The following is a 20880-nucleotide window of genomic DNA, read 5'->3' as shown; positions in this document are numbered from 1 at the left end:
AATATTAACGAATCAAACGTTAATATTTCAAGGAGTGAGGAATGATATAATGATTTGAACGATTTCGAAATAATCTATCGTTTCCGAGATCGATAAGTTCCGATGATTGAAGGTTGAAGGATATCAGTGGCCTGACGAAGTCTATTTATTTACTTACTATACAAATGTCTAATATGCTGTAATAGGCAAATTGGATAGGATTTAGTTTAATAGATCTTTAATCTTATTATTTTAATGTCCCTTAGAGTTAAAGTTCTGTAGCTTTACCTAGGTATAGTATACCTATTATATAATCTGTACCCGCGTTAATTAAGATAATAGTATGTTGCATTATTTCAAGATGTGATTAATCTTTAAAGCATAAAGGGGTTGATGGAGTAACTATTATCTGTGTATTTATATTATTAGTTGTTTATTAAAATTACTTATAAGTTATTCTAAGAAGGTGTTATATATGTAGTATACTCTGTTATGCCCACAGTACTGTTAATGTCAATAGGTGTCGGTTATGTACCACTTTTCATCAGGTGGGCCGTCATTCTAAGTTGCATAAAAATACAAGAATGTAAGTTTTCGAAAATGCTCATCTTCATTCAAAGTTACTACTAAAAATTAATTTATTTACAAGTTAGTATTTTTTGTAAACAATGTAGATTGTTATTGGTATTATGAAATATTACAAATGTTTCAAATACGGAAGTGTTCCTCTTTTCCGGGACACTTCACTTGTTATTGACAGTCTCTGGCGTGACTGCTCCTGTACTTACAATAAATATCTAGTTACCTTTACACGACCACCCTACCACCTTATCTCTAATAAAAATCTACAAATTACGGTCGGAAATTTGCCTTAGAGTTGATGTAAAAATGTCTATTTGTCGGCTAGACGCCTCAACCACAACATTGGGTAGATGATGATGGGTGGTACATGACACTGGGCGAGATTCAAACGCTCTGGATGGTTATCAGAGCGTCCACACTAATGGCAGAGCCACAGGCGACGTGATCGGCTGGAGACATCGCTTAGATAAAAGACTATAGGTGGCGCAGATGTGTCACTTTCTTTTTGTAAAATCAAATGTAATATGAGATTATTCGGCTATGACTGAAAGATAGGAAGGATGAGAATTACTATTATAAGTGTTAGGTATTAATTATAGATTTAATCAATATAATAATGTTTCGAGTTTTGTTTACCTTTTTTGTTTTCTTTATTGATCAAAATTAATCTCATCTTTAATAAATTGAAATATACTACAACAAACAATACCTACATTTATTATAATAAAATGAAAGACATGCCACCTTTATAGCTACATATCTGCAGTAACAATAACAATGTTTTAATACAGTCAATTATTAAATTAAGAATAGTTAATAGGTAAACGAATAGGTTTAAATGATTTTATTCAATTAAGTGAGTTCACATTTATATTACACATATCCGTATCAACTAGGTATAGGTAAAAATAAATAATTTCAGGTACGGAGTTGTATTTCTGTTACAGTTACTTATTATTCTACGTAGAACATCAATTTAATATCAGTGATAGAGACTTTTATAGTTTGTAGTGGTTTGCCGCTCGCAGATCTTATTTGCTGTTATTTTCACAATAGAGACATTCCAGATTGGATCAAGTTGAAATATTCTAGATTCCTGTTTATTGTTTGTTCGCCTAGATATATATTTGGAGCCATTACTTCTTGTATTATCAGAAAACAAATTAAGCGTTTATATATAGGCATTATAGAGAAAAATATTTCTATATATATATATATATATATATATATATATATATATATATATATAACATAAAAATACTTTGAAATCTTGAAATTATATTGATAATTTTTAACCCAGTTTGTAATAATCTCTATTAGATATTGAGAAATTAGCAAATAACAGTCGGATTCATTTTCAAATAAGGTGATCTTGTTACGAAAAAATATAATCACCCAAAAAGATCTGAGAATCAGACTTTTAATTACATCATACTACCACATAAAAATACATGTTTGCTAATATGATAATTTGATATATATTCTCTAATAAATCTTACCGGTATTGCGTAAAGTTATCTAACGAGCAAAATGGCAAATTCAATTAGAATGCTTACGAGTTTTTGATGTTAAAATTAAAGAAAATGAAAAAATGAAGTTATTAAAATGTCATTTTGTAGGGTAATTTGGGTCCGATGGGCCATTTGAACAGTAAATCATCACTTTCACTCGCGTTTGTATGTTTCATAACAAACATATGACCGTGGTATAATCGTTTGTCGGATGTTATGACTTATTAAAGTGATAATGGCAAACATACAATTACTGCTACTGCAATCGCATGCCACAGTTTCTTTGTTCATTTGTTACTTTCTTGGAAACTTGTGAAACAATTACTGTATCAGTGGCAGAAAAATTAGGAACTAATCTTTTGACTTGATATAGACATTTAGTGTATATTGTGGATAAAGATAATGTTTTAATGGAGATAGATAGTATGAATGTAAATAGCTAAAAAAATAAAGAAAGACCAAAAAATAAATGGATAGACTGTGTAAATTTAATTTAGAGTGAATACTGAAATGGTTGTGGGAGATGAGATATGAATGGAAGATGAAATATATTATACCAATTAAAAGGTTTAGAAGGTTAAGAAGATGATGGTGATGATAACGAAGACGAAAATGTATTCGTGTATTTACTATTTCTTCGTTTAAATGATATGTAGTAGTACGTATGTAGTACATACTTCTTAAAAGTTAAGTATATATTTATTTCAATATGCCATTCAACCTATGTAATAGTAACCTATCTAGCCTGTGATGAATCTGGAAAGTGATTTATTATAAATTAAAAGTAAAATAAAATTTTATCTATTGTAAATAAATATAATACATACACTGATAAACGATGCAATATCACCACATATTCAAATATTAAATTGGTTTATGTATACTGTATCTATATTTTTATACTTAATAAAATTGTACCCTAATATCTACGAAAATAGGTTCTCTTTATATCTAATATCTTCTCTCATATATCTCTATATCTTTCAAAAGTACTTGCAGATACCATAAAAATACAAGTATACATTGACATAATATTAATAAGTAAAAAAATCTGTTAAGGCTTTCACTGATGAATTAGCATTAGAGATATCCGGAAATGAATCGTGTCATAAATTATTACGGTTCATCACTAGAGGCATGTCTGAGACGTTGTCAAAGTGGTATGGTCATATAGATGAATACAATATTTTTCAAAGAGAATTACAGTAGAGCTCTATTCTATAATATTCTAAGGTAGAGGACGACCTAAAAAGATGGACTATTTGAAAGACAATATGGCCAGAATGGGAGTGAATGCAGAAATAATTGCAACTATATTTTATTACTTTATCATAATTTAGTGACTTCGTTTATGCGGCCCGCACACATTAATCGACCGGGATAGAAAATAGGCTATGTTCTTTTACATTCTAAACACAACGTGCATGCTAAATTTTATGACGATTGGAGAGTGTATATAATAGGAACTTTTTGATAAATCATCTTTAGGGTATAAGTTTAAAAAACGCAATGATTAGTAAAATTAAAAACAAACTAACATTCTTTTTAACACATTTATAAAATTAATAAGAAACTTTTTCCATCTATGTGTCACTACAAATAGAAGGAAAAATGTCATCTCAAAACGGAGTGTATTGCCCTTCCATTTAATTAGAGGTGCTCCGTATTAAGTAATGTTAATATTATACATACATAAATAATACTAATATATACATAACATTCTAATTTCAAAATTATGCCTATCATGTGTTGACCGTCACTATAGATATTATTTATATTTATTATACCTATTAAATTATCATAACTAACTCTAAAAACAATAAACTGCGAAAACAATATATTTTAACGGCACATAAGCAATTCGATAGATACTTAAGATATCTGCAGGAGTATATAATTGAAGTATTTACTGCCTAATAGTTTAACGAACAGAATACCTAATAGGATGTATCATATTACACCGGTATGAAGTATAACTCATATAAATTAGAGCCGAAACAAATCTGTCTTTTTAATGTATCTCAAATATTCTCGCCTATTTGTTTCTATTCGTTGCGGTTTGTGTTTTAAATTGCTAGCAGAAAACAATTACTTATTCGTAGTGTCCATTACGTTCTAATAGTTTTAAGTCTTTTGTTTTAACTTTGGAAGATATTGAATTAAAGATTGCATTTAACGTTTCTGATTGTATTATAGAAGACATGACATAAATAGTATATTATATCTTTTATTGATTGGAAGACCAGAGGGAAACATTGTACAAAACCCGTTTGCTTCGGCACCTCTGTCCCATTTGTGTTTCTACCGTGAAACAAATGTTTGCATGACAGTGTTTTGGTTTAAAGGGTGGGATATGACAGTGAATTTACAGGGTACAGAGGAATAACATCTAAGTCATCAGGAATGGCAACGTATGGGGTATCATGGTATCAGATACCAATTGGCGAAACAGTATTCTCCGTTGTCCGTGGTACCTACTGCTCATGTCTATAGGCAACGGTTACCCCTTTCCATCAGGTGGGCCGTCAGCTTGTTTGCCATTCTAAGTTGCATTAAAAAATTTGAAAAAAAAAATAGTAAAATGTTTGAAAAGATAATATCCTAAATAACTTTCATGTTGAAAGATATTGATAATAAATTGTACCTTAATTTCAAAATTGACAACAAAATAAGTATAAGACTACACGACACAAAGGTTAGGAAACCAATTTGAAAGTAATAATTGTGGAGTTAAACTTTTCTCACTAATTAACGGAAACTATAAAAATTGTATACAATTATGTAAATTACATCTCATATTATTTGCTCATTTGAGAAATATTACGTTAATAAATAACTTAAGCAAAGTATATGTGTATATATATACTTATGTAAACATATTTAGGAACCTGTTTGTGTGTGGTTTGTCACTTCTAATAAATTTGTTTGTAGCTACATAGGTACCTACGGAACATTATATCCTTATTAATATTATAAATGTGAAAGTAAACTGTTTGTTCCTCTATTACAATTGTAATGAAATTTGGTACAAGTAAACGAAGAATTTGGGACAAAAAGTATATACATGGACTACTTTTTAACTTAGTCAAACAATGTTTCTAAGAAACGCGGACAACTTTGCGGGTAGAAACTAGTCCTCGACAATAAATCATACGTGGAAAAGTTCTGGGTAATATTATAATTATTTTTATATTATAATAAATTAATAGTAAATATTTATATAATAAACATAATCAGTGGAAAATGTATGGTTAATTTGATATTGATGAATGTCATAGGCGTATTTAAAGGAGGGTAGAGGGGGGATATAATATGCCATCTATAACGGGTCAGCCCCCCAGTATATAATTTTACGCATGAATAGCGAATGTATCTACTTAAATGTAGTGTGAATGTAATGTTTATAATGTAATATTTTTAAAATATAGACTTAATATACGAATAATCGATTGCAAAATTTATTTATTGATAAATCAGTCCAAAATTAGCGAAGATTGCAATATAAAATGTTATATTTTTTATGTTATACATTAAATATATTTTATTCAATCTCATTAGTCGAAATAAACATTAACAATACATAATACTTTCGGACGATGATGTATGGAAGTATTTCATAGTATTGCCAATTTCCTAAACTGTTTTTCAATAAAACTTTTCCCTGTTGTTTGCATAAAAATGGCTTTATACGATAATAAATCTTTGTCATTTAAATGATTAAAATCGCATTTATTAACATATTGACGCTTTATATCTTTATATTATTAACATACTTATTAAAAAAGTTGTTTTGATTCGGAACTATGAAAATAGATTTACAAAAATTAGATCTGCCATGTTCTATATAATTAAGGAATGAAGATAATTCTCCATTTAGAATTTAAAAATTCTCAATATTATAAGTCTAGTCTGAATATTTAAAAAAAGTATAAATATGAAATGATAAGGGAACCAATAAGTAAGTAAATTTAGCTTATACTTACTATGAAAAAATTGTCATATAAATATACTGAGTTTTCTCAGTCCCAGTTCAAGAGTATGATGGGTCGATCTTTTTTTTTCTCTTTTCTATCTTTTTTAATTTTATCCTCATATTAATTATGTCAAAGATTGAAGTTGATTTTTATAACATATTTGTTTCATGATTCTTAGAACGGTAAAGAAGCTAATGACCCACCTAATGGAAAGCGGTAACCGTCGCCTATAGACATCTGACAAATGTTTAAAGTACTCGTATTGTTATTGTAATGAACAAAATCTTTAATAATTCTTATCCTTACTTAATAATATAAATTTGAAAGAAAAATTGTTTGTTTATTATCTTTTAAAACTTTTAGGGATGAACAAATCGTCATGAAATTTGGTACAGCTAAATTCAATATTTGGTAAAAACATTGGCCATTGGCTATATTTTAATTTTATCAATTAATGTATTACGGTCATACAAATGAAGGTGTGAATTAAAACTAGTATTAAAACTAAGCATAAATCTATAGTAGTGATCGTTGAAGATTAAGTTTCAAAGAATTAAATATTTAACAATTAGATTAAAACAAAAAAATAGATTTTTTTTCATTTTAATCTTACTTATATAATAAAATTGTAATTAGCTGACAGATATTTGAGATAAATTGATATGTGGGGTTTTAGTAAGAGTAATAAGGACGATATATGTTAGAAATTTTATCTGTGGGTCTATCTGTGTATCTGTCTGTCTGTATATTTGTTCTGGCATCACACAAAAACTACTACACTAAAATAAATTATACCCACATCAGAATTGTCGGGTCACCCAAGTATCCGAGCGGAGCTTTTGCTTATGCCCAAAGATATGTCTGAGAATACATATCCACCTCTTTAAGGGACCAGAGTTTGGCTGGAAACCAATCTTAAATATACCAACGATAAGACTGATCACTATTTGTCACTCCGATAAAGCCACTATATAAAACAATGTCCTTTATTGAAAGCTTGCCAAACGATCAACTCTGTATGCAGCTGGGTAACAAATTACGGTCACCACTAGAACACTACAGAATTCTTAGTCAAGGGGCTAATATTACAAATTTTCTTATATTATAATAGTATTCATAGTTATTTCATTATTCAACATTTACTTGAGGATCTAATTGTAGTTGACTTGTTTTACCTTTGGCTAATCTCGTAATAAGAGTATGGTTGATTTAATACTAAAATAAAAGTAATTTTTTTTTCAAAGAATGGTAAACAGGCTGACAGCCCACTTGGTGGAAAGTGGTAATCGTCGCCTATAGACATGAACAGTACCATGGGCATAAGAGAGTATATTGTTTCGCCTATGATACCCCCATTCTTTGCCATTTCCAAGGATTCAGGTGTTATGCCTCTGTACCTTGTAAACTCACTGCTATATCCCACCCTTCAAACTGAAATACAGCCATGTAAACACAACTACTTCACGGTAGAAACACGAATAGGACAGAGGTGCCCAAACAAACGACTTTTGTGCAGTCTCCCGCTTATCTATGTCCTTTTCCATCCTAAGCAGTATGTGTATATCACAAGACGATTGATCGAGTCGTGCAAGGTAATAAACCAATAAATACACACTTACATTTATAATCTCAATAAAGATTTTCTTAATGAATATTACATAACATTAATAAGTATACATATACATGTAGATTGCTTAATTATCACTATATTGAGAACATTTATGTACATTTTAGAATACCAGAAATCCGACAACATCATGTAAATATTAAAAAGAAAGAAAAATGCAATTATTTTATTCAATTAATCGATTAATTTAAACATTAATATAAGTTTTTAATACATAGAATTTATTATTTAGTACATCACTAGGCTTGATTTTTTTATTTACCTAAAACAGTTTATAATTATTACAAAATATTAGTTGTTGTTATCTTGATGAAAGTAGGTTGAGTTAAAAAGATGTAAACTAAGGCAATAAAATCTAAGTCGTAAAATATACTATACATCAAAATGCAATTAACAACAAAATGTTACAGCTACACTTTTAGGAGAAGATCATTTTAGTATTTCTTTCATCTTATTATTATAAGTATAATTTTATATAACTAGTCTGGCTATAAATACTGTTACATAAAAACTTTTCTTTTTTTCAACTTTTAAATTGTTTTGAATTTAGAACACGTTTATTATTTTAAAAACTTCTTTCGATTTCGCGCCATTTCACATTTTTTTCGTGTTCATTATCAAATTACAATATGAAATGGGGTGTTAAAGAAAATAGGATTGCAGTGATCGCCTTGCACAAAGTGGGTATGAAGCCGTCGGTCATATTCCAGACACTTTAAAAGCTTGGTATCAGCCGTATGTTTATATATCGTACTATCAACAGAGACAACAACACTTCCTCTGTCGAAGACCAGAAAAGATTGAGGCGGCCGCGTGCTGTTAGAGCTATAAAGGCTATTAATGCTGTTAAAGCCAGACACGGCGACATTGAGTCTCTTAAAAAATCTTTGGAGCAAGCAGTGGTGAAATTTTCCTTGGAAACAGTAAGTCCATAGATTCGTGGCCAGACAGATTAAAGGCTTGTATAAAAGCCAAAGGTGGCCATTTCAAATAGAATATTTTTTTTATTTTCTGCTGAGACTTTAATAAATATAGAGGTATAAATTTTAGTAATATTACATTACTTCATAAAAAATGCATTTTCATTTGTAACAGAACTTATGTCTGGACTAAGTATAACAGAGATCTCGTAACTGATTATTTCGAGTAAATTAGTTTCTATTATCCCTAATTTTAGGCTGACAATGGACACATAAAATATATGTAGTTGTAAATAAATTAATATCTTTGGTCCACTCTTAAAATGCTGCCATATTTAAAATAAGTAGGATTATTTTGTAGTAAAATAAAAATAAAACCATTGTATAGAGTTTATATAAAAAATAATACCGTCTCCCAAAGTATAGGTACAATTCAAATGTCTAGAGCAGATAACGTCATCACATACAGGCGTAAGGAATATATTACCTACGTACGATCTGATACTCTCTAAGTAGGTCTGCAGTTCTGAGAAAAACCTTAGAAACATCTATTATGTATGCAATAAATAAAAAGGTAGGTAGAACTGAGTCGAGTAAACGAATTATTATTGGGTCTTTTCATAAACAGTTTTTACTTGTTTTTACTATGTTTACCCTTTACCCTTTATATTATCCTAGTTAATATTCTAAATGTGAAAGTGTGTTTGTTTGTTAAGTATCTCTTGTCATTTTAATGACCCAATGAATAATTAAGAAATTTTGCATAAATATATTTAGTAATGTGTTGCATAAAATCTATGGGGTTTACTGTTTACTATAGGGTTGGTACAATATAAATTTTATCATTATTAAACGCGAATCCTTTTTTGCGAAATAAAATCTTAAATTGTTACAATCAAATTTTGTTGAGCAACAAGGAACTTTTTTATACTATTTTTACTATTTTTATTGTACTGCGCTTTGTCGTTGCTCCTTTTGCATCTTTTCTATTTGAAAATTGGTGAATAGTAAATGTGTAATGTGTCTGCATCTCCAATTATAAAAGTATAATAATTTCGTTTAATTTCAGTAATCAGATTTTTCTAAGAGATTACAGCATGAGATTTAAAAAAAAAAAAGGGATAAAGAGGTTTCTGCAGAATCAGCGTGTTGCTGATATGCGCATACTGCCCCTGGTATTGCAGACGTTCATAGGCTTCGATAACTGCTTACCATAAGTTGGGCTATATGGTTGCTACCTCAGTAGTATAAATAAAAACCTGAACAAACTTGAATAAATTATCATTTTATCGGTACCATTACTAATAACGTGGCGGCTCATTCTGTGTCGTGTATTTCCTGCATACGATGGATCACCCGTCCTTTCCCATAGGTGTCGTAAGAGGCGCCTAAAGGAAGTTAATATTCGAGGAATGGCAGTAGCGCCCCTCTTAAAATATCACCAAAGCTTAACTGCGGTTGCCAACCCGCTTATCAAGCGTGGCAATTATTGGCAAAAAAACCGGGGGCTTATGGGGAAAGCCTATGTGAAGCAGTGTACAGTTAATAGCTGATATAGTATGGTATTGTATGGTATATATTACCAGTAACAAAAATAATTTTTATGCCACTCTTTATTCATGTGGATAAGGTGAGAATATCCTATAGGCCCTATACTATAGGGTATTCTATTAATATTACAGTGTATTATTATTAATCTGGGATATGGTCAATCTATAAGCATTATGCAGTAATAAACATATAAATATCTTTATAACATTGTAATAAATACTTTTTGGTAGGAATAGAATAAAATGGCTAATCTTATAGTCATGACAAAATTCTACGAGTTCGTATTGCCTACAGAACCCTAAATAATGTTTCTTAGCAGAGAAATTTAAAACAAAAGACATCACTTTAACTGTCAAATGTAGGTGGATCTACACGAGTTGATTGACACGAACAGCCAAATCTATGTATGTGATTATAATACAGTAGTAGTATGGTAGGTATTTTGAACAGCAGCAATTGTTTTACTTGAGATATGACTTGAATCATCTCGTTTAACACGCGAGCCAATCCCACTGGGTCACTTGTAAACGTAATTTAAATAATCGAGCTACATAAGGGCTTGTTACACTGTAAAATAACTAATGGTTAGCTTGTAGCGAATATCATATGGCATTAAATTCGCCATTTGTACAAATTTTAATTGTGTATTAAGAAATAAACAAATAAGCAAACAAAAAATAAATGAATCAACGACCGAACAAACAAACATACAAATAAATAACATATATTACATACAGGATCATAGGTAGATAAATCTATTAATATCTAAGGCAATAGAAGCCTATGTAATATGAATTTAAAAAGAACTATCAAGACATTCGACTGTTTATATTTATTTTGTTTCTTTACAAATAAATTGTTTTTTTTTTCATTTGATCCCATATATTTGACAGTGTAAAATGCCCTTTAAACGCACGTCGGGCTATTCAAAAAGATTACTCCAGTAAAATAGTTTTAACGGTCTCCAAAATAATTACGAAACAATTATGGTGTGTGAATATGTTCGTCTTTATTCCGTGAATTCGGTCGTAAGAATTATTATTTTTAATTTCGGACATAACAAAAGCCAGTTTATTAAGTTGGCCATAGCTTAAATGGGAAAAACAGTTGCATGAACCTAGACCAGACAATTTGTATGCAATAAAGAATAACATACAAATTCAAGAGAAGGATAATTCCATATATGTAAAATCTTATACCAAGCCACTTCTCCATTATTACAACAATAAACTAGAATTATTTTTCTATAACGTATTCCTTCAACAGTTGGACGTTGATACATTTATATCATCATCATCATATCAGCCTTTAATTGTCCACTGCTGAACATAAGTCTCTTTTAAGGGGGGGGGGGAGGTTGCCAATAGTTGACACGCTTGGATGGCGGATTAGCAACCGCAGTTAGGCTTAGGAGATATTTTAAGAGAGACGCTCTGCCCATCCCTCGCCTCTTACGACACCAACGGGAAAGGAAAGGGTGGCCTATTTTATGCTGGGACCATATGGCCGTTTATATAATATAATATTAATTAAATAGGTATTTACTTAATATATGTGTAATAACGGCAGTTATTACACACATATTTATTAAGTGTTTATTTTAATTTTGCATTTAGATTAGGTATATTTGCAAAGCTAAATTCACTGCAAATACAATATTTTATCATATTTATTTAATAAAAAATGTTGTCCAACTTAATTTGTGAACGATCTTAGTACATACCTATCAATGGTAATTAGAATCACTTACGAGTATAATCACCTATCGAAAGAGTCTTATAATTTACGTGCAGTTGAGTACTCACAGTTGGCAAACATTTAAAAAATAATTATCCTTTCATATTCTTAATATTTATATGTTAATCTCATTTTGAATACTTATGAGTATTGTTAAAGTTACATAATTATTTACAGATATAGGTTGTACATATATATTATTAAGTCGTTATTTTAAGTTTTTGCAATGTTGCTCTACTTGTTACATTCTCACGGCTATACCTATTAGGAAACTAACTTGAAAATTTTGCAGAGATTATTAAGAATTTTAAGGATGAACACTAAAACATGTAATGTGACACAAATGTTTAAAAATATACCTACTCGAAAAATTAAAATTGTGCGTACTAGTAATTTGAACCGTTTGTATAAATTAAATAACTCTGCCATAATATACAAATTCCCAACGATGGGCTAACTGATCCGAGTTCATGCTCCAGTGGTGCCCCGTCATTGTAAAATATTAGCATTTGTACCATTTCATATTCATCCATAAAACAAAACTACTTTCTATCTTGTCAGAATATAGTACCTCTTTAATTTAGTTATGTTAACTGCATTAATGGTTGCCATGTTTATGCTAGTGATGACCATTTATATCTATCATGTTGGACAGGCAGTTTCTTTAATTATTACGAGTGAAGGGATAAGTAGGTGCCATTATTGCCTGCCATTTATACTTTTTTAATATATGAAGATGGTACATCCGCCTACTCTAATAGAAAACTATACAACAGTAGTACACTAGTGGAGAATGAAACATTTACGATACAAGACAGGCCAGTTTGCAGTGGGGTCTAGTATCCCCATTACTAACAATCCTTCCCCCAGTCTATTGTTTATTGAACTGTTGATATAATTACTATCATTTGCATATAATTAAAATGTTAGTTGTTCCGTTAACAGAATAAAATCTATATTTGATTTTACTGAAAGTAAACAAAATTATAGAAATATCTTCATTTTAAATGCTAACGGCACTGATAAAAAATTGCTCGCATGAGTTACCCATGATCAGAATAAGTGTTTCAATTTATACATAAATAAAAAGAGATCGTAACGCATCACTTACTTGGAAGGAAAGGAATTCCACAGATGTAGCCACATGTATTCGTACTTACCTCCTATAGACATTTTAATTATGGGGTAGAATTTTCACACGACTTGTTAGATAATTAAGACGGGAGTCATTGACACTATTATAGTATATTTCTACATAATTATGTAAAAATATAACATTTGTTCATCAACATCAGAATAATAAAATTAATTAATGAATATGCTTACGGGTATAAACCCAAATGAGGTACGAGTGTTACTTAGATTTGTAATATCTGATATGCTCAACATTTTACTGTAATAGAGGTATTTGTATTATACGTAGTAGGGGGCCAACCTACCTTCGTATCTCGGATTAGTTAGTAAGTTAGTATCTATTGTAAATAGTATTTTACATAAACGGAAAGTTAGCCGAAATTTTGTTTTGAACTCACAATTTACGGTTTCTATAACTCGTAGTTGTACACACATTACCATTTCTGTATAATTATAATTGGAAACAAGTACAATTATTATAAAAAAAATATATATAAAGAGGATTCTACACTAAGTTAATTCGTGATTAAACTAATATACATTTTTGTTTGTAAATTCTAAATAATATTTATTTTAAAAATTCTTTTACTTATAGAATTTTAAATTTATCAGCTGGTAATGTGTAACAACACATTGTATTTTATTTTCATAAAAACCGTGCCAAACTAGGACAAGTTGTTATTATAAATTTCATGTAATATTTATTTTCATGTAATAATTGAACTATATATTATACTTTGCGATAGTCTGATATTGCTGTATTGATATTAGGCTACATCTTAGTCATTCAATGATGATTTGCAATCAATTTTCCATAAAAAATTCATGGCAAAAAAGTTATTTTACGAAATTTGTTTTTAATTAAGTTCATAATTGTTTATGTTTCTGTTATAGGTAACTGTTATTGGTATGCGCCAAATAAATATTTTGCATTTTGTCTTTCCCTTTAAACATTATTTTTTCTCTATTTATTGCCTGGTTTCTGTTCTCTTATAAACGATAATTCTAAGTTAATTTAATCTACAATTTAGTGAAATACTCTAGTAGGATGCCCCGCTCATTTGCTATTATTGTTATGATAAATTGATGATAGAGTCGTCTTCCTGATGTTTAGCGAAACGGAAAGCCTGGGGTCATTGTATTTAATATTAAGAATTTCCTCAATAATGTGGTATTCGTGTTAAATTTTCAACCAATTTCAAAAATCTTTAGCAATGGATAAAAGAGACTGCTGTTGCCAATAACGGAGAAAACTATTACTGATAAATAATTTGATATCAATCTTCTTCTTCATTAAAATATCAAGCATTGTAATATTATTTTCGGAATAAAAATATTTTATTATAAACAGTCATATATGAGTAATATGTAATTTAATAATTTTGAAGGTAAGTGTCTATTTTAATAAGAGTCATAGCCATTAGGCATCAGATCCTTAGGGCACAGCCCAGAATACTCTAGCTCTAGATTATTAGACAAAAGAAACATCTTTTACAACCTTTTACGCACTGCTTATTATTTGGATTCTAGTATGGGTATAAGACGGCTACCCTCTAAAACCCCGTTGTTAACGATATCTAACAATATGCGTTAACGTGACAGTTTTAGAATTTCTAGAATTACTTTAGAAAATTCATCTTCTAAATTGGCTAGACTGAGAATCAAATATAAGACTTACAGAATACTGATCACAGTTGCACTGATTGCAGTTGATGATGATTGCAAAGATGCATTTCTAATCGAAGATTGATTAAATACGTTATATAGGTAATACGTTTCATAACAGTCTACTCACTATCTTACTACAAGTGTGATATGCCGCAGGCGAAAACTCGAGTTACTTTTTTTTTTTAAATCCCCGTGTATAAACCATTAAGGAACGTCTCATGTTTAATACTTGTATGTAATATCGGACAGTCAACAAGTGTAGTAGTGGACATTAATCAAGATTAAATGTAAAATGTTGTCTTGTAGCTTTTAAAATATGCCGATATGTTTGATGTTTTTTTTTCAACACTAATCTGTTCCACTATATTTTGATAGTACGAGTATCAAAGTCGACCATTATACTTTCTTATAAGTTCAACATTTTCTTCACAATATTATTGAGTATAAAGTAATATAACTGGTAACATTGGATTAATTATTAGAGGAGATATATCCACATGAATATTATGTAGTGATTAGAAAACAGTACTTTAATTCTTCGTAAAAAAAAAAATTTAAAACATTGGATACGGTACTCAATTACTGAACAGCTCAGTATGGAGTGACAGTTCTGATGTAATGAATACATGCAACTGACCTGACCCACCATATATGAGCCGCTTACTATTGAATGGAAGCAAAAGAAAAAAAATTAAAAGAAGAAATTTTAACTGTTATACAATATATTACCTAATAGTGATCGATATCGTGATAGCTTTTGACGGCGAATCATAATCTCGTATGCGTTTAGCCTCATTAACAACTTGATTAGACTTACCTGTACGGTCAGTTAGGTCAACATATTGATCTAGCTAATGGTTTGGAACATAGCACGTTGTACGGTTGAATAAAGCATATTGTTCCGTCTTTCCGGTTTTAAATTTTGTAAATCATTTTTCAAGCGTTAGCTGCCATTCTATTTAGTTGAACTTTGGCATATGTATGTGGCTTCGTTGAAATTGCAATAACTTCCTTATTAACTTAATATCTGTTTTCACATTATAAATGTCAAAGATTTTCGTTTGATACTAATTTAATATACATATAATGTTTACTATGGAGAGAAATATGCCACTGTAAATCCCTGTCGAATGGACGGAGTAGATAGAATATTTTTTTTAATAATGTAAGATAACCACAGAAATTTTTCATCAAAGTCTTCATAAAATCTAAAAATTTACGTAAAATGCTTGTGTGAAATTGTGTGTTCTTTTTTCTTTAATTAAGTTAACTGATTAATAAAACATTCATATCATTGAATTTCTAAAACAGTTTTAAATTCTTCTTTCTTTGGAATAAACTCAAAATTTAAGTGTGTTTAGTTTTGTGAATTAATAGAAGCGAGAAAGTATAAAAAAACTTGTTTACTTCTAAAGAGATCACGTTTCAAAATTATAAGACCTTCCGATTTTTATTTGATTAAATTATGGAAATAAACTTTCACTTTACCTTATCTTATCTTTTATTCTAGTATAGGGTCAACTAAACTGTTGCATGTCGACTCAAGTCTATATCGACTTCTATTTTCGTGTGATTTGTATTTTTATGTAAGTTACATATAAGTAAATAAAAATATTAATATATAAAATATAATATATATAAAAATAGGGTATAAGTAAATTACTTTTGTAAAGTACTTTACTCTTGTAGAATTAGATAGATATCACCAGGACGTGGTGACTTCAAATGCTCAAAGGTTTTTATCACCCATCTAACTCCCTCCTCGCTCTCCACCTTCTTTGCAATGTTCCAATATAATTAAAAAAAACTTTCACATTACGTACGAAACAAAAATTATCTTTTCAGAATCTTCTTAAATTCATATGAGATGTGCCATCTTTGTATCATAATTATTATGCATCCGAGAAATATCAGAGGTCATAGTGTACATGTATTTTTAAGTTAGATAATTGCTTTGAAGAAAGTTTTGTCTTGCACTAATAAAGTGGTGGGCACTTGAAAGCAATAATGTAATTTGAAACAAAGTATTATTTATGATATTTAAATTGTAGTGACCTTTCATTATAATAGCATTAGTATATTATTTAATATGGTGTTTTAGATATCTTGAAAAAAATCTAGATTGTAAGTTTATAAACGTGATTTTATAAAAATTGTAGTGTTTGTATTTTTGTTACTCAAACAAATTTAATGGCTCAACGAATTTGAGTGATATTTAGTACAAAAATAGACTATATATTTTAGGCTTAGATTATATGGATAGAATGTTACTAAACATATGTTTCGCCAAAAATAAGTACAAGTTTTTATTCGTGTATGCGATTACAAATTATTACTTTTATTTAAGGTACACAGATAAAGGTTGTAATATAAAATACATAAAATATCATGTTTGTTATTAATTTCACCTCTATAATATTTAAGATTATTTATATATTGAAATATTATTCTTATCTCGTTATATTAAAAACCAATTTAAAAAAAATAAATTCCCTGATTTGGGTAATTTGGATTCCATTATGAGGATTTTATTTTAAAACTTGCATATTTAAAAATGGCACTAAATCATTATTGCATAGAACACTGTTTAAAAAAATCAATTCAGATAATTTGACAGTTGGCTAACTAATCTGTTTTAGTACTTGATGTTTCGTCATTGTAATTTAAGATTTTGGGTTACCAAAATAATTACTATATACTTCAGTATAAATATACTAGATCACGTGGATAGAATAGTGCCATATAGCTATTTTTTTTATAAATAACAGTATCTACTCAAATCATGGCATAATAATGAGAGATATAATTCTAATAGGGGTTCTGTTAACCATTAATTACAAAGTCGAATCATTGGAAAACGAATAAATGAGCCGAATGTGATTTGTAAATTTAATTAATTGTATATCAACATAAGCACTTGTTTATACCATTTCAATCTATTTATTTAATTTATTGTATAATTATATACAAAGTGCTAATGTTTAAAAGGCAAATGGTATCATAATAAATATATATTGAGATAAAGAGATTATATCATAGTAAATAATAAAACGACACTAATTTTGATCTACTTAATAAGTAGTTTGCATTTTAAAGTAGAGTGCACTTTCAAATGACGTAACTATTAAATTAACTCGGCCAACTTATAAATATCAAATTATTAGATTGATAGAAAAAATAAATAGTTTTTATAATAAAATACATTCTAATGTTTCTTTTTCTTATAACAAAGGTGGCATTGGAGCAAATAGTTTGCCATATATAACGCTGGTCTCGGTTCTTTCTCGGTGTGGTAAGTAGAAACACTTCGAGTTTGATCGAGATTGGTATTGGACTAGACTGTAGTATGAATATATGTAAATATTGTTTCTAGGTATTATTTTGCTGAAGTTCATAGTACTTGTTAGTTGATTAGAATTATCTTGTTTAATTCCGCTACCATTACTATTAATTTGCCTGAAGGTACGTACGTAGCACGTTTAGAGGTAAAACACTTGTCGCGAAACGTGTGTGGACGGAATAGCGGCTGGAGATTAATATGGAAAGTTGTAGAATTTTTGGTAAATAATAGGACTCAATTGTCGAGTGTTGGCAGTCACACGCATACTAATGGTAACGGAATTAAAATAAGTCTAATCAAGTAACAAGTATTAATATTTGACCATACCGAGATCGGACCAAGAGTGACCCGTGGCTGGCATTAGAGTGTGGATCTAGTCTTAATGTTAAGCAACCATTTTAACTCATGAACACCATAGCTATAGCTTACGTGTTGTAGACACTTTTTGCGTGTTACTGTCTCTTGTAACACGAAGATTTCGAGTCACGGTATACATTAATTTTACTGGCATATGCACCTAACTCATCAATCCTCGGTAATAGAAAGGAGTGAGACAAAGGTAGCTATTATTTTTTATAGGTATTCAGACAGACGATTTTAATTCTAATTCTCACTACACCACAGTGAGAATTATATTCTCACTGATGTAGTGAGAATATAATAACTATCATACTAAAAACCAGTGAGACACATGTAAGTAATGGGATTTTTGAGTAGGTTTTTTTTCTTAGTTTTATTTTCTTATTAGAAAATTAAGAGTGTTTAATATAATTTTTTTTCCAAATAAAAAGGTAATAATAAGTTTTCACTTACTAAGACGTGTATTCCCAGCATATAATGGGCCACTTTTTTCTTTCCCGTAGGTGTAATAATAGGCGACTAAGGGAACTTAACGACGAGTGATGGGCAACAGCGTTCTTCTTAAAACATCATCAAAGCCTAACAAACTTTGCCAACCTGCCTATTTAGCATGGCAACTATTGGTAAAACTCTCCTTATGGGGAAGGCCTATGTTCAGCAGTGGAAAATATAATAATAATTAAACTTACTGAGCAAATAAACAGTTTTACATTTGGTTATTTCATTATTTTTAATGCTATTCATTTTCAACACGAATGACAAAAGTATGTATTACAAATGATAATAAAACCTAAGGAAATCGTTAACGCATTGAAAATGTGTGAAAAAGCCCTGTTATTTTCCAGGAAGTGTGCATAGTTCAGCGTTTCTAATGATACTACCACATTGTTCTTCGACGTCACAATTTCGCAAGGAGTGTATTGATAATAAATTTTGCTTATTTATTATACAATATACGTATGCAAATTTATGGACAAGTATTCGATAGTAAATTATTTAATGCCAACAAAACAGAACTAATATTTTAATTTATGCGTGGCTGACTCTACTTTTTTGTGCATATAATTATGTAGGTATAGAAATTGGTGTTTCCGCACTTGTGAACTAATAACAAACAGTATTCACATATACTTATGTTTTAATTTTTTTACAATATATTACATAAAAATTGGTATATATATATCGGAATGCTATTCTTTATTACTAAAATATCATTCTCTAAATTTAAATTTAGAAACAAATTTGGTTTCGATATCATCAAATCATTACTAAAACGATCTCAATATGTAGTTAACATCTCAACATCATAACACTGATGTAATAGAAACGAAAACTAATGGAATACCGCGTACAACTCATTAATAACTACGTGGGAAGGGCAATAAACGAAGTTCCGCAAAAGTGCACGCACCTTAGTTTTTACTAGAGTCATTTGCCTAGTCACCCAGTTGATGTAGCACTTGATGGATCTCTAATAGTGTTGTGTTGAGACGGCCTTTTTAGTATACGAGTATTTTGGTTTGATACTCATTAAAAAAATCGAATGATGACTCGAGTTTAAGAACTAGGAGTCGATTGCTTGTACGAGTATTCAAATATTTGAATGCTTTTAATGAAAATAATGAATGTTCATATTCTTAATAATTTTTCTTTTCTTAATAAGAAAAAAGTTAATAAAATCATAACACAGAAATATAAAAACTTATAACAAACACTCGGTTAGTACTTACTACGTACATACTGTACATATTAAAAATATGTATTCGAATATTTTGTATCCAAATTTTCAAGATTAAGTACTAGGGTACCTGAGTTATTATTTTATGGCATAGGGGGTAAACAAACATGCAGGCATCTGATAGAAAGTTATTACTGCCGCCCTGCAACATCGAAAAATTTGTGATGTGCTGGCCTTTTTAGAAGGAATATGCTCTTTTCTTAAAGGTTTATTCGAGTTAGTACTCGAGTCAGCCTGACTCGGCACGTCACTAATCTCTAATGCATGTACTGAGTAATTGTGAGACTAGTAGTTTAACTTCTGTAATTGAAATCATAACTCAGTTGCAAACAGGTTATTTTGTGAGTCATTGTTTAGTTTTTGAGAACAAATATTAGATGATATTCGTTTATAATGCATTTACATATATGTACATAATTCCGGCATTAGCGGTCTGATTTCAAAATTTTAATGGAAACGGTACAAGACTCTTGAGTTAGTCCCGTTAAGGACAATGTTTAGTCTTGATAGTGGAATCCTTTTTTTTATTATTTTTATTAAGATTATAAATATGACAATTAAGGTAGTATTTCATATAAAATGACATATAGTTTCCTTTTTTTTCTTCTTCTTATAATCTTATAATTCAAACTACTTCTTTACCAAAGTCTTTGTACAAAATTCATCTTTAATTTTATCCCACTAATGTTTCTGTTGTAAAGACAGTATGCTTAGATAGTTGTATGGTAGTTTGAAGAACGGGAAACGGCAGAGAAATTA

This window comes from Galleria mellonella, unplaced genomic scaffold, assembly GCF_026898425.1.
Source record: "Galleria mellonella isolate WM207_F2 unplaced genomic scaffold, CSIRO_AGI_GalMel_v1 utg63, whole genome shotgun sequence".
NCBI classification, from domain to species: Eukaryota; Metazoa; Arthropoda; class Insecta; order Lepidoptera; family Pyralidae; genus Galleria; species Galleria mellonella.
The sequence above is the reverse complement of the archived record's forward strand: the minus strand, read 5'-3'. Positions refer to the sequence as shown.